This window comes from Oncorhynchus mykiss, chromosome 5 (assembly GCF_057628025.1).
Source record: "Oncorhynchus mykiss isolate SJ-2025 chromosome 5, ASM5762802v1, whole genome shotgun sequence".
Taxonomy (NCBI): domain Eukaryota; kingdom Metazoa; phylum Chordata; class Actinopteri; order Salmoniformes; family Salmonidae; genus Oncorhynchus; species Oncorhynchus mykiss.
Genome location: NC_143026.1, coordinates 48,632,865 through 48,645,593, shown reverse-complemented (window position 1 = coordinate 48,645,593; position 12,729 = coordinate 48,632,865). Strand labels below are relative to the sequence as shown.

At 44.4% G+C, this 12,729-nt stretch overlaps 5 non-coding genes across 5 annotated transcripts; all 5 read right to left on the bottom strand.

Moving 5' to 3' along the window:
* Positions 1-812: 812 nt before the first annotated feature.
* trnad-guc (transfer RNA aspartic acid (anticodon GUC)) lies at positions 813-884 on the bottom strand. The gene has a single exon. It is a non-coding gene; the product is annotated as a tRNA-Asp (tRNA).
* A 723-nt stretch (positions 885-1,607) lies between these two features.
* Positions 1,608-1,679, bottom strand: trnad-guc (transfer RNA aspartic acid (anticodon GUC)). The gene has a single exon. It is a non-coding gene; the product is annotated as a tRNA-Asp (tRNA).
* Positions 1,680-5,582: 3,903 nt separating this feature from the next.
* On the bottom strand, positions 5,583-5,654 carry trnad-guc (transfer RNA aspartic acid (anticodon GUC)). Its single transcript has one exon. It is a non-coding gene; the product is annotated as a tRNA-Asp (tRNA).
* A 723-nt stretch (positions 5,655-6,377) lies between these two features.
* Positions 6,378-6,449, bottom strand: trnad-guc (transfer RNA aspartic acid (anticodon GUC)). The gene has a single exon. It is a non-coding gene; the product is annotated as a tRNA-Asp (tRNA).
* A 4,698-nt stretch (positions 6,450-11,147) lies between these two features.
* On the bottom strand, positions 11,148-11,219 carry trnad-guc (transfer RNA aspartic acid (anticodon GUC)). Its single transcript has one exon. It is a non-coding gene; the product is annotated as a tRNA-Asp (tRNA).
* Positions 11,220-12,729: the final 1,510 nt, after the last annotated feature.

Below are 12,729 nucleotides of genomic sequence, written 5' to 3'. Positions count from 1 at the left end.
AAAAAGAGCTGTACTTTCTCCCCGTCGGGGAATTGAACACCGGTCTCCCGCGTGACAGGCGGGGATACTCACCACTATACTAACGAGGAGCAGGTGGGTTGGGTCTTTGAAAAAACGTGGAGCATTGGTACTAACCCTAAATTTGGACTGTTGGGCTTAAACCCTTCTAACAAAAATATCTGTAGAGACTGAATGGTTGGAGCTAGGAACTACTATGACCCCGCTATGGAAAGCTGAGACTCTCACAAACACGTACATGTAATCGATTTTGCTCTATACCGCTCACAAGCCACACAATACTAGTTTGCAGGTGAGGCGTTTGTGGGTAATCCCAGGACATTGTCACAAATGCCAAACTCAAGACAGTTGTCACTGACAAGTTGGTTACTCTTTCCCATTTAACAACTAAAGCCTTGCAAAAAGTTAATCACCTCACACACTGGAAATCTGCAATGGATTCACCAAAGTCTACTGAGAATGAGTAAATGTTCAAAGTCTTATTTTTCAAGAGTCAGTTGAGAATTCGACCAAGACCAGAGATTTCTGTTTGCCTGGCAATCTAACACAGATTTCCTCCTCAGGGGTTTGCATACTTGTCGAAATGACATGTTCAAAACTTCCTGCATTGGCCGGGAATCGAACCCGGACCTCCCGTGTGGCAGGCGAGAATTCTACCACTGAACAACCAATGCCTTGGAAGGCTGAGTTAACCTCAAAGGCAGGAAATTGTATCATAAAGCTTTTTTTCCAAGAATATGTTCCACTTTGTGGGCTCAGCAACATTATTCACCCTAAAAAAAGAGCTGTACTTTCTCCCCGTCGGGGAATTGAACCCCGGTCTCCCGCGTGACAGGCGGGGATACTCACCACTATACCAACGAGGAGCAGGTGGGTTGGGTCTTTGAAAAAACGTGGAGCATTGGTACTAACCCTAAATTTGGACTGTTGGGCTTAAACCCTTCTAACAAAAATATCTGTAGAGACTGAATGGTTGGAGCTAGGAACTACTATGACCCCGCTATGGAAAGCTGAGACTCTCACAAACACGTACATGTAATCGATTTTGCTCTATACCGCTCACAAGCCACACAATACTAGTTTGCAGGTGAGGCGTTTGTGGGTAATCCCAGGACATTGTCACAAATGCCAAACTCAAGACAGTTGTCACTGACAAGTTGGTTACTCTTTCCCATTTAACAACTAAAGCCTTGCAAAAAGTTAATCACCTCACACACTGGAAATCTGCAATGGATTCACCAAAGTCTACTGAGAATGAGTAAATGTTCAAAGTCTTATTTTTCAAGAGTCAGTTGAGAATTCGACCAAGACCAGAGATTTCTGTTTGCCTGGCAATCTAACACAGATTTCCTCCTCAGGGGTTTGCATACTTGTCGAAATGACATGTTCAAAACTTCCTGCATTGGCCGGGAATCGAACCCGGGCCTCCCGTGTGGCAGGCGAGAATTCTACCACTGAACAACCAATGCCTTGGAAGGCTGAGTTAACCTCAAAGGCAGGAAATTGTATCATAAAGCTTTTTTTCCAAGAATATGTTCCACTTTGTGGGCTCAGCAACATTATTCACCCTAAAAAAAGAGCTGTACTTTCTCCCCGTCGGGGAATTGAACCCCGGTCTCCCGCGTGACAGGCGGGGATACTCACCACTATACCAACGAGGAGCAGGTGGGTTGGGTCTTTGAAAAAACGTGGAGCATTGGTACTAACCCTAAATTTGGACTGTTGGGCTTAAACCCTTCTAACAAAAATATCTGTAGAGACTGAATGGTTGGAGCTAGGAACTACTATGACCCCGCTATGGAAAGCTGAGACTCTCACAAACACGTACATGTAATCGATTTTGCTCTATACCGCTCACAAGCCACACAATACTAGTTTGCAGGTGAGGCGTTTGTGGGTAATCCCAGGACATTGTCACAAATGCCAAACTCAAGACAGTTGTCACTGACAAGTTGGTTACTCTTTCCCATTTAACAACTAAAGCCTTGCAAAAAGTTAATCACCTCACACACTGGAAATCTGCAATGGATTCACCAAAGTCTACTGAGAATGAGTAAATGTTCAAAGTCTTATTTTTCAAGAGTCAGTTGAGAATTCGACCAAGACCAGAGATTTCTGTTTGCCTGGCAATCTAACACAGATTTCCTCCTCAGGGGTTTGCATACTTGTCGAAATGACATGTTCAAAACTTCCTGCATTGGCCGGGAATCGAACCCGGGCCTCCCGTGTGGCAGGCGAGAATTCTACCACTGAACAACCAATGCCTTGGAAGGCTGAGTTAACCTCAAAGGCAGGAAATTGTATCATAAAGCTTTTTTTCCAAGAATATGTTCCACTTTGTGGGCTCAGCAACATTATTCACCCTAAAAAAAGAGCTGTACTTTCTCCCCGTCGGGGAATTGAACCCCGGTCTCCCGCGTGACAGGCGGGGATACACACCACTATACCAACGAGGAGCAGGTGGGTTGGGTCTTTGAAAAAACGTGGAGCATTGGTACTAACCCTAAATTTGGACTGTTGGGCTTAAACCCTTCTAACAAAAATATCTGTAGAGACTGAATGGTTGGAGCTAGGAACTACTATGACCCCGCTATGGAAAGCTGAGACTCTCACAAACACGTACATGTAATCGATTTTGCTCTATACCGCTCACAAGCCACACAATACTAGTTTGCAGGTGAGGCGTTTGTGGGTAATCCCAGGACATTGTCACAAATGCCAAACTCAAGACAGTTGTCACTGACAAGTTGGTTACTCTTTCCCATTTAACAACTAAAGCCTTGCAAAAAGTTAATCACCTCACACACTGGAAATCTGCAATGGATTCACCAAAGTCTACTGAGAATGAGTAAATGTTCAAAGTCTTATTTTTCAAGAGTCAGTTGAGAATTCGACCAAGACCAGAGATTTCTGTTTGCCTGGCAATCTAACACAGATTTCCTCCTCAGGGGTTTGCATACTTGTCGAAATGACATGTTCAAAACTTCCTGCATTGGCCGGGAATCGAACCCGGGCCTCCCGTGTGGCAGGCGAGAATTCTACCACTGAACAACCAATGCCTTGGAAGGCTGAGTTAACCTCAAAGGCAGGAAATTGTATCATAAAGCTTTTTTTCCAAGAATATGTTCCACTTTGTGGGCTCAGCAACATTATTCACCCTAAAAAAAGAGCTGTACTTTCTCCCCGTCGGGGAATTGAACACCGGTCTCCCGCGTGACAGGCGGGGATACTCACCACTATACTAACGAGGAGCAGGTGGGTTGGGTCTTTGAAAAAACGTGGAGCATTGGTACTAACCCTAAATTTGGACTGTTGGGCTTAAACCCTTCTAACAAAAATATCTGTAGAGACTGAATGGTTGGAGCTAGGAACTACTATGACCCCGCTATGGAAAGCTGAGACTCTCACAAACACGTACATGTAATCGATTTTGCTCTATACCGCTCACAAGCCACACAATACTAGTTTGCAGGTGAGGCGTTTGTGGGTAATCCCAGGACATTGTCACAAATGCCAAACTCAAGACAGTTGTCACTGACAAGTTGGTTACTCTTTCCCATTTAACAACTAAAGCCTTGCAAAAAGTTAATCACCTCACACACTGGAAATCTGCAATGGATTCACCAAAGTCTACTGAGAATGAGTAAATGTTCAAAGTCTTATTTTTCAAGAGTCAGTTGAGAATTCGACCAAGACCAGAGATTTCTGTTTGCCTGGCAATCTAACACAGATTTCCTCCTCAGGGGTTTGCATACTTGTCGAAATGACATGTTCAAAACTTCCTGCATTGGCCGGGAATCGAACCCGGGCCTCCCGTGTGGCAGGCGAGAATTCTACCACTGAACAACCAATGCCTTGGAAGGCTGAGTTAACCTCAAAGGCAGGAAATTGTATCATAAAGCTTTTTTTCCAAGAATATGTTCCACTTTGTGGGCTCAGCAACATTATTCACCCTAAAAAAAGAGCTGTACTTTCTCCCCGTCGGGGAATTGAACACCGGTCTCCCGCGTGACAGGCGGGGATACTCACCACTATACTAACGAGGAGCAGGTGGGTTGGGTCTTTGAAAAAACGTGGAGCATTGGTACTAACCCTAAATTTGGACTGTTGGGCTTAAACCCTTCTAACAAAAATATCTGTAGAGACTGAATGGTTGGAGCTAGGAACTACTATGACCCCGCTATGGAAAGCTGAGACTCTCACAAACACGTACATGTAATCGATTTTGCTCTATACCGCTCACAAGCCACACAATACTAGTTTGCAGGTGAGGCGTTTGTGGGTAATCCCAGGACATTGTCACAAATGCCAAACTCAAGACAGTTGTCACTGACAAGTTGGTTACTCTTTCCCATTTAACAACTAAAGCCTTGCAAAAAGTTAATCACCTCACACACTGGAAATCTGCAATGGATTCACCAAAGTCTACTGAGAATGAGTAAATGTTCAAAGTCTTATTTTTCAAGAGTCAGTTGAGAATTCGACCAAGACCAGAGATTTCTGTTTGCCTGGCAATCTAACACAGATTTCCTCCTCAGGGGTTTGCATACTTGTCGAAATGACATGTTCAAAACTTCCTGCATTGGCCGGGAATCGAACCCGGGCCTCCCGTGTGGCAGGCGAGAATTCTACCACTGAACAACCAATGCCTTGGAAGGCTGAGTTAACCTCAAAGGCAGGAAATTGTATCATAAAGCTTTTTTTCCAAGAATATGTTCCACTTTGTGGGCTCAGCAACATTATTCACCCTAAAAAAAGAGCTGTACTTTCTCCCCGTCGGGGAATTGAACCCCGGTCTCCCGCGTGACAGGCGGGGATACTCACCACTATACCAAAGAGGAGCAGGTGGGTTGGGTCTTTGAAAAAACGTGGAGCATTGGTACTAACCCTAAATTTGGACTGTTGGGCTTAAACCCTTCTAACAAAAATATCTGTAGAGACTGAATGGTTGGAGCTAGGAACTACTATGACCCCGCTATGGAAAGCTGAGACTCTCACAAACACGTACATGTAATCGATTTTGCTCTATACCGCTCACAAGCCACACAATACTAGTTTGCAGGTGAGGCGTTTGTGGGTAATCCCAGGACATTGTCACAAATGCCAAACTCAAGACAGTTGTCACTGACAAGTTGGTTACTCTTTCCCATTTAACAACTAAAGCCTTGCAAAAAGTTAATCACCTCACACACTGGAAATCTGCAATGGATTCACCAAAGTCTACTGAGAATGAGTAAATGTTCAAAGTCTTATTTTTCAAGAGTCAGTTGAGAATTCGACCAAGACCAGAGATTTCTGTTTGCCTGGCAATCTAACACAGATTTCCTCCTCAGGGGTTTGCATACTTGTCGAAATGACATGTTCAAAACTTCCTGCATTGGCCGGGAATCGAACCCGGGCCTCCCGTGTGGCAGGCGAGAATTCTACCACTGAACAACCAATGCCTTGGAAGGCTGAGTTAACCTCAAAGGCAGGAAATTGTATCATAAAGCTTTTTTTCCAAGAATATGTTCCACTTTGTGGGCTCAGCAACATTATTCACCCTAAAAAAAGAGCTGTACTTTCTCCCCGTCGGGGAATTGAACCCCGGTCTCCCGCGTGACAGGCGGGGATACTCACCACTATACCAACGAGGAGCAGGTGGGTTGGGTCTTTGAAAAAACGTGGAGCATTGGTACTAACCCTAAATTTGGACTGTTGGGCTTAAACCCTTCTAACAAAAATATCTGTAGAGACTGAATGGTTGGAGCTAGGAACTACTATGACCCCGCTATGGAAAGCTGAGACTCTCACAAACACGTACATGTAATCGATTTTGCTCTATACCGCTCACAAGCCACACAATACTAGTTTGCAGGTGAGGCGTTTGTGGGTAATCCCAGGACATTGTCACAAATGCCAAACTCAAGACAGTTGTCACTGACAAGTTGGTTACTCTTTCCCATTTAACAACTAAAGCCTTGCAAAAAGTTAATCACCTCACACACTGGAAATCTGCAATGGATTCACCAAAGTCTACTGAGAATGAGTAAATGTTCAAAGTCTTATTTTTCAAGAGTCAGTTGAGAATTCGACCAAGACCAGAGATTTCTGTTTGCCTGGCAATCTAACACAGATTTCCTCCTCAGGGGTTTGCATACTTGTCGAAATGACATGTTCAAAACTTCCTGCATTGGCCGGGAATCGAACCCGGGCCTCCCGTGTGGCAGGCGAGAATTCTACCACTGAACAACCAATGCCTTGGAAGGCTGAGTTAACCTCAAAGGCAGGAAATTGTATCATAAAGCTTTTTTTCCAAGAATATGTTCCACTTTGTGGGCTCAGCAACATTATTCACCCTAAAAAAAGAGCTGTACTTTCTCCCCGTCGGGGAATTGAACCCCGGTCTCCCGCGTGACAGGCGGGGATACTCACCACTATACCAACGAGGAGCAGGTGGGTTGGGTCTTTGAAAAAACGTGGAGCATTGGTACTAACCCTAAATTTGGACTGTTGGGCTTAAACCCTTCTAACAAAAATATCTGTAGAGACTGAATGGTTGGAGCTAGGAACTACTATGACCCCGCTATGGAAAGCTGAGACTCTCACAAACACGTACATGTAATCGATTTTGCTCTATACCGCTCACAAGCCACACAATACTAGTTTGCAGGTGAGGCGTTTGTGGGTAATCCCAGGACATTGTCACAAATGCCAAACTCAAGACAGTTGTCACTGACAAGTTGGTTACTCTTTCCCATTTAACAACTAAAGCCTTGCAAAAAGTTAATCACCTCACACACTGGAAATCTGCAATGGATTCACCAAAGTCTACTGAGAATGAGTAAATGTTCAAAGTCTTATTTTTCAAGAGTCAGTTGAGAATTCGACCAAGACCAGAGATTTCTGTTTGCCTGGCAATCTAACACAGATTTCCTCCTCAGGGGTTTGCATACTTGTCGAAATGACATGTTCAAAACTTCCTGCATTGGCCGGGAATCGAACCCGGGCCTCCCGTGTGGCAGGCGAGAATTCTACCACTGAACAACCAATGCCTTGGAAGGCTGAGTTAACCTCAAAGGCAGGAAATTGTATCATAAAGCTTTTTTTCCAAGAATATGTTCCACTTTGTGGGCTCAGCAACATTATTCACCCTAAAAAAAGAGCTGTACTTTCTCCCCGTCGGGGAATTGAACCCCGGTCTCCCGCATGACAGGCGGGGATACTCACCACTATACTAACGAGGAGCAGGTGGGTTGGGCCTTTGAAAAAACGTGGAGCATTGGTACTAACCCTAAATTTGGACTGTTGGGCTTAAACCCTTCTAACAAAAATATCTGTAGAGACTGAATGGTTGGAGCTAGGAACTACTATGACCCCGCTATGGAAAGCTGAGACTCTCACAAACACGTACATGTAATCGATTTTGCTCTATACCGCTCACAAGCCACACAATACTAGTTTGCAGGTGAGGCGTTTGTGGGTAATCCCAGGACATTGTCACAAATGCCAAACTCAAGACAGTTGTCACTGACAAGTTGGTTACTCTTTCCCATTTAACAACTAAAGCCTTGCAAAAAGTTAATCACCTCACACACTGGAAATCTGCAATGGATTCACCAAAGTCTACTGAGAATGAGTAAATGTTCAAAGTCTTATTTTTCAAGAGTCAGTTGAGAATTCGACCAAGACCAGAGATTTCTGTTTGCCTGGCAATCTAACACAGATTTCCTCCTCAGGGGTTTGCATACTTGTCGAAATGACATGTTCAAAACTTCCTGCATTGGCCGGGAATCGAACCCGGGCCTCCCGTGTGGCAGGCGAGAATTCTACCACTGAACAACCAATGCCTTGGAAGGCTGAGTTAACCTCAAAGGCAGGAAATTGTATCATAAAGCTTTTTTTCCAAGAATATGTTCCACTTTGTGGGCTCAGCAACATTATTCACCCTAAAAAAAGAGCTGTACTTTCTCCCCGTCGGGGAATTGAACCCCGGTCTCCCGCGTGACAGGCGGGGATACTCACCACTATACTAACGAGGAGCAGGTGGGTTGGGTCTTTGAAAAAACGTGGAGCATTGGTACTAACCCTAAATTTGGACTGTTGGGCTTAAACCCTTCTAACAAAAATATCTGTAGAGACTGAATGGTTGGAGCTAGGAACTACTATGACCCCGCTATGGAAAGCTGAGACTCTCACAAACACGTACATGTAATCGATTTTGCTCTATACCGCTCACAAGCCACACAATACTAGTTTGCAGGTGAGGCGTTTGTGGGTAATCCCAGGACATTGTCACAAATGCCAAACTCAAGACAGTTGTCACTGACAAGTTGGTTACTCTTTCCCATTTAACAACTAAAGCCTTGCAAAAAGTTAATCACCTCACACACTGGAAATCTGCAATGGATTCACCAAAGTCTACTGAGAATGAGTAAATGTTCAAAGTCTTATTTTTCAAGAGTCAGTTGAGAATTCGACCAAGACCAGAGATTTCTGTTTGCCTGGCAATCTAACACAGATTTCCTCCTCAGGGGTTTGCATACTTGTCGAAATGACATGTTCAAAACTTCCTGCATTGGCCGGGAATCGAACCCGGGCCTCCCGTGTGGCAGGCGAGAATTCTACCACTGAACAACCAATGCCTTGGAAGGCTGAGTTAACCTCAAAGGCAGGAAATTGTATCATAAAGCTTTTTTTCCAAGAATATGTTCCACTTTGTGGGCTCAGCAACATTATTCACCCTAAAAAAAGAGCTGTACTTTCTCCCCGTCGGGGAATTGAACCCCGGTCTCCCGCGTGACAGGCGGGGATACACACCACTATACCAACGAGGAGCAGGTGGGTTGGGTCTTTGAAAAAACGTGGAGCATTGGTACTAACCCTAAATTTGGACTGTTGGGCTTAAACCCTTCTAACAAAAATATCTGTAGAGACTGAATGGTTGGAGCTAGGAACTACTATGACCCCGCTATGGAAAGCTGAGACTCTCACAAACACGTACATGTAATCGATTTTGCTCTATACCGCTCACAAGCCACACAATACTAGTTTGCAGGTGAGGCGTTTGTGGGTAATCCCAGGACATTGTCACAAATGCCAAACTCAAGACAGTTGTCACTGACAAGTTGGTTACTCTTTCCCATTTAACAACTAAAGCCTTGCAAAAAGTTAATCACCTCACACACTGGAAATCTGCAATGGATTCACCAAAGTCTACTGAGAATGAGTAAATGTTCAAAGTCTTATTTTTCAAGAGTCAGTTGAGAATTCGACCAAGACCAGAGATTTCTGTTTGCCTGGCAATCTAACACAGATTTCCTCCTCAGGGGTTTGCATACTTGTCGAAATGACATGTTCAAAACTTCCTGCATTGGCCGGGAATCGAACCCGGGCCTCCCGTGTGGCAGGCGAGAATTCTACCACTGAACAACCAATGCCTTGGAAGGCTGAGTTAACCTCAAAGGCAGGAAATTGTATCATAAAGCTTTTTTTCCAAGAATATGTTCCACTTTGTGGGCTCAGCAACATTATTCACCCTAAAAAAAGAGCTGTACTTTCTCCCCGTCGGGGAATTGAACACCGGTCTCCCGCGTGACAGGCGGGGATACTCACCACTATACTAACGAGGAGCAGGTGGGTTGGGTCTTTGAAAAAACGTGGAGCATTGGTACTAACCCTAAATTTGGACTGTTGGGCTTAAACCCTTCTAACAAAAATATCTGTAGAGACTGAATGGTTGGAGCTAGGAACTACTATGACCCCGCTATGGAAAGCTGAGACTCTCACAAACACGTACATGTAATCGATTTTGCTCTATACCGCTCACAAGCCACACAATACTAGTTTGCAGGTGAGGCGTTTGTGGGTAATCCCAGGACATTGTCACAAATGCCAAACTCAAGACAGTTGTCACTGACAAGTTGGTTACTCTTTCCCATTTAACAACTAAAGCCTTGCAAAAAGTTAATCACCTCACACACTGGAAATCTGCAATGGATTCACCAAAGTCTACTGAGAATGAGTAAATGTTCAAAGTCTTATTTTTCAAGAGTCAGTTGAGAATTCGACCAAGACCAGAGATTTCTGTTTGCCTGGCAATCTAACACAGATTTCCTCCTCAGGGGTTTGCATACTTGTCGAAATGACATGTTCAAAACTTCCTGCATTGGCCGGGAATCGAACCCGGGCCTCCCGTGTGGCAGGCGAGAATTCTACCACTGAACAACCAATGCCTTGGAAGGCTGAGTTAACCTCAAAGGCAGGAAATTGTATCATAAAGCTTTTTTTCCAAGAATATGTTCCACTTTGTGGGCTCAGCAACATTATTCACCCTAAAAAAAGAGCTGTACTTTCTCCCCGTCGGGGAATTGAACCCCGGTCTCCCGCGTGACAGGCGGGGATACTCACCACTATACCAAAGAGGAGCAGGTGGGTTGGGTCTTTGAAAAAACGTGGAGCATTGGTACTAACCCTAAATTTGGACTGTTGGGCTTAAACCCTTCTAACAAAAATATCTGTAGAGACTGAATGGTTGGAGCTAGGAACTACTATGACCCCGCTATGGAAAGCTGAGACTCTCACAAACACGTACATGTAATCGATTTTGCTCTATACCGCTCACAAGCCACACAATACTAGTTTGCAGGTGAGGCGTTTGTGGGTAATCCCAGGACATTGTCACAAATGCCAAACTCAAGACAGTTGTCACTGACAAGTTGGTTACTCTTTCCCATTTAACAACTAAAGCCTTGCAAAAAGTTAATCACCTCACACACTGGAAATCTGCAATGGATTCACCAAAGTCTACTGAGAATGAGTAAATGTTCAAAGTCTTATTTTTCAAGAGTCAGTTGAGAATTCGACCAAGACCAGAGATTTCTGTTTGCCTGGCAATCTAACACAGATTTCCTCCTCAGGGGTTTGCATACTTGTCGAAATGACATGTTCAAAACTTCCTGCATTGGCCGGGAATCGAACCCGGGCCTCCCGTGTGGCAGGCGAGAATTCTACCACTGAACAACCAATGCCTTGGAAGGCTGAGTTAACCTCAAAGGCAGGAAATTGTATCATAAAGCTTTTTTTCCAAGAATATGTTCCACTTTGTGGGCTCAGCAACATTATTCACCCTAAAAAAAGAGCTGTACTTTCTCCCCGTCGGGGAATTGAACCCCGGTCTCCCGCGTGACAGGCGGGGATACTCACCACTATACCAACGAGGAGCAGGTGGGTTGGGTCTTTGAAAAAACGTGGAGCATTGGTACTAACCCTAAATTTGGACTGTTGGGCTTAAACCCTTCTAACAAAAATATCTGTAGAGACTGAATGGTTGGAGCTAGGAACTACTATGACCCCGCTATGGAAAGCTGAGACTCTCACAAACACGTACATGTAATCGATTTTGCTCTATACCGCTCACAAGCCACACAATACTAGTTTGCAGGTGAGGCGTTTGTGGGTAATCCCAGGACATTGTCACAAATGCCAAACTCAAGACAGTTGTCACTGACAAGTTGGTTACTCTTTCCCATTTAACAACTAAAGCCTTGCAAAAAGTTAATCACCTCACACACTGGAAATCTGCAATGGATTCACCAAAGTCTACTGAGAATGAGTAAATGTTCAAAGTCTTATTTTTCAAGAGTCAGTTGAGAATTCGACCAAGACCAGAGATTTCTGTTTGCCTGGCAATCTAACACAGATTTCCTCCTCAGGGGTTTGCATACTTGTCGAAATGACATGTTCAAAACTTCCTGCATTGGCCGGGAATCGAACCCGGGCCTCCCGTGTGGCAGGCGAGAATTCTACCACTGAACAACCAATGCCTTGGAAGGCTGAGTTAACCTCAAAGGCAGGAAATTGTATCATAAAGCTTTTTTTCCAAGAATATGTTCCACTTTGTGGGCTCAGCAACATTATTCACCCTAAAAAAAGAGCTGTACTTTCTCCCCGTCGGGGAATTGAACCCCGGTCTCCCGCATGACAGGCGGGGATACTCACCACTATACTAACGAGGAGCAGGTGGGTTGGGCCTTTGAAAAAACGTGGAGCATTGGTACTAACCCTAAATTTGGACTGTTGGGCTTAAACCCTTCTAACAAAAATATCTGTAGAGACTGAATGGTTGGAGCTAGGAACTACTATGACCCCGCTATGGAAAGCTGAGACTCTCACAAACACGTACATGTAATCGATTTTGCTCTATACCGCTCACAAGCCACACAATACTAGTTTGCAGGTGAGGCGTTTGTGGGTAATCCCAGGACATTGTCACAAATGCCAAACTCAAGACAGTTGTCACTGACAAGTTGGTTACTCTTTCCCATTTAACAACTAAAGCCTTGCAAAAAGTTAATCACCTCACACACTGGAAATCTGCAATGGATTCACCAAAGTCTACTGAGAATGAGTAAATGTTCAAAGTCTTATTTTTCAAGAGTCAGTTGAGAATTCGACCAAGACCAGAGATTTCTGTTTGCCTGGCAATCTAACACAGATTTCCTCCTCAGGGGTTTGCATACTTGTCGAAATGACATGTTCAAAACTTCCTGCATTGGCCGGGAATCGAACCCGGGCCTCCCGTGTGGCAGGCGAGAATTCTACCACTGAACAACCAATGCCTTGGAAGGCTGAGTTAACCTCAAAGGCAGGAAATTGTATCATAAAGCTTTTTTTCCAAGAATATGTTCCACTTTGTGGGCTCAGCAACATTATTCACCCTAAAAAAAGAGC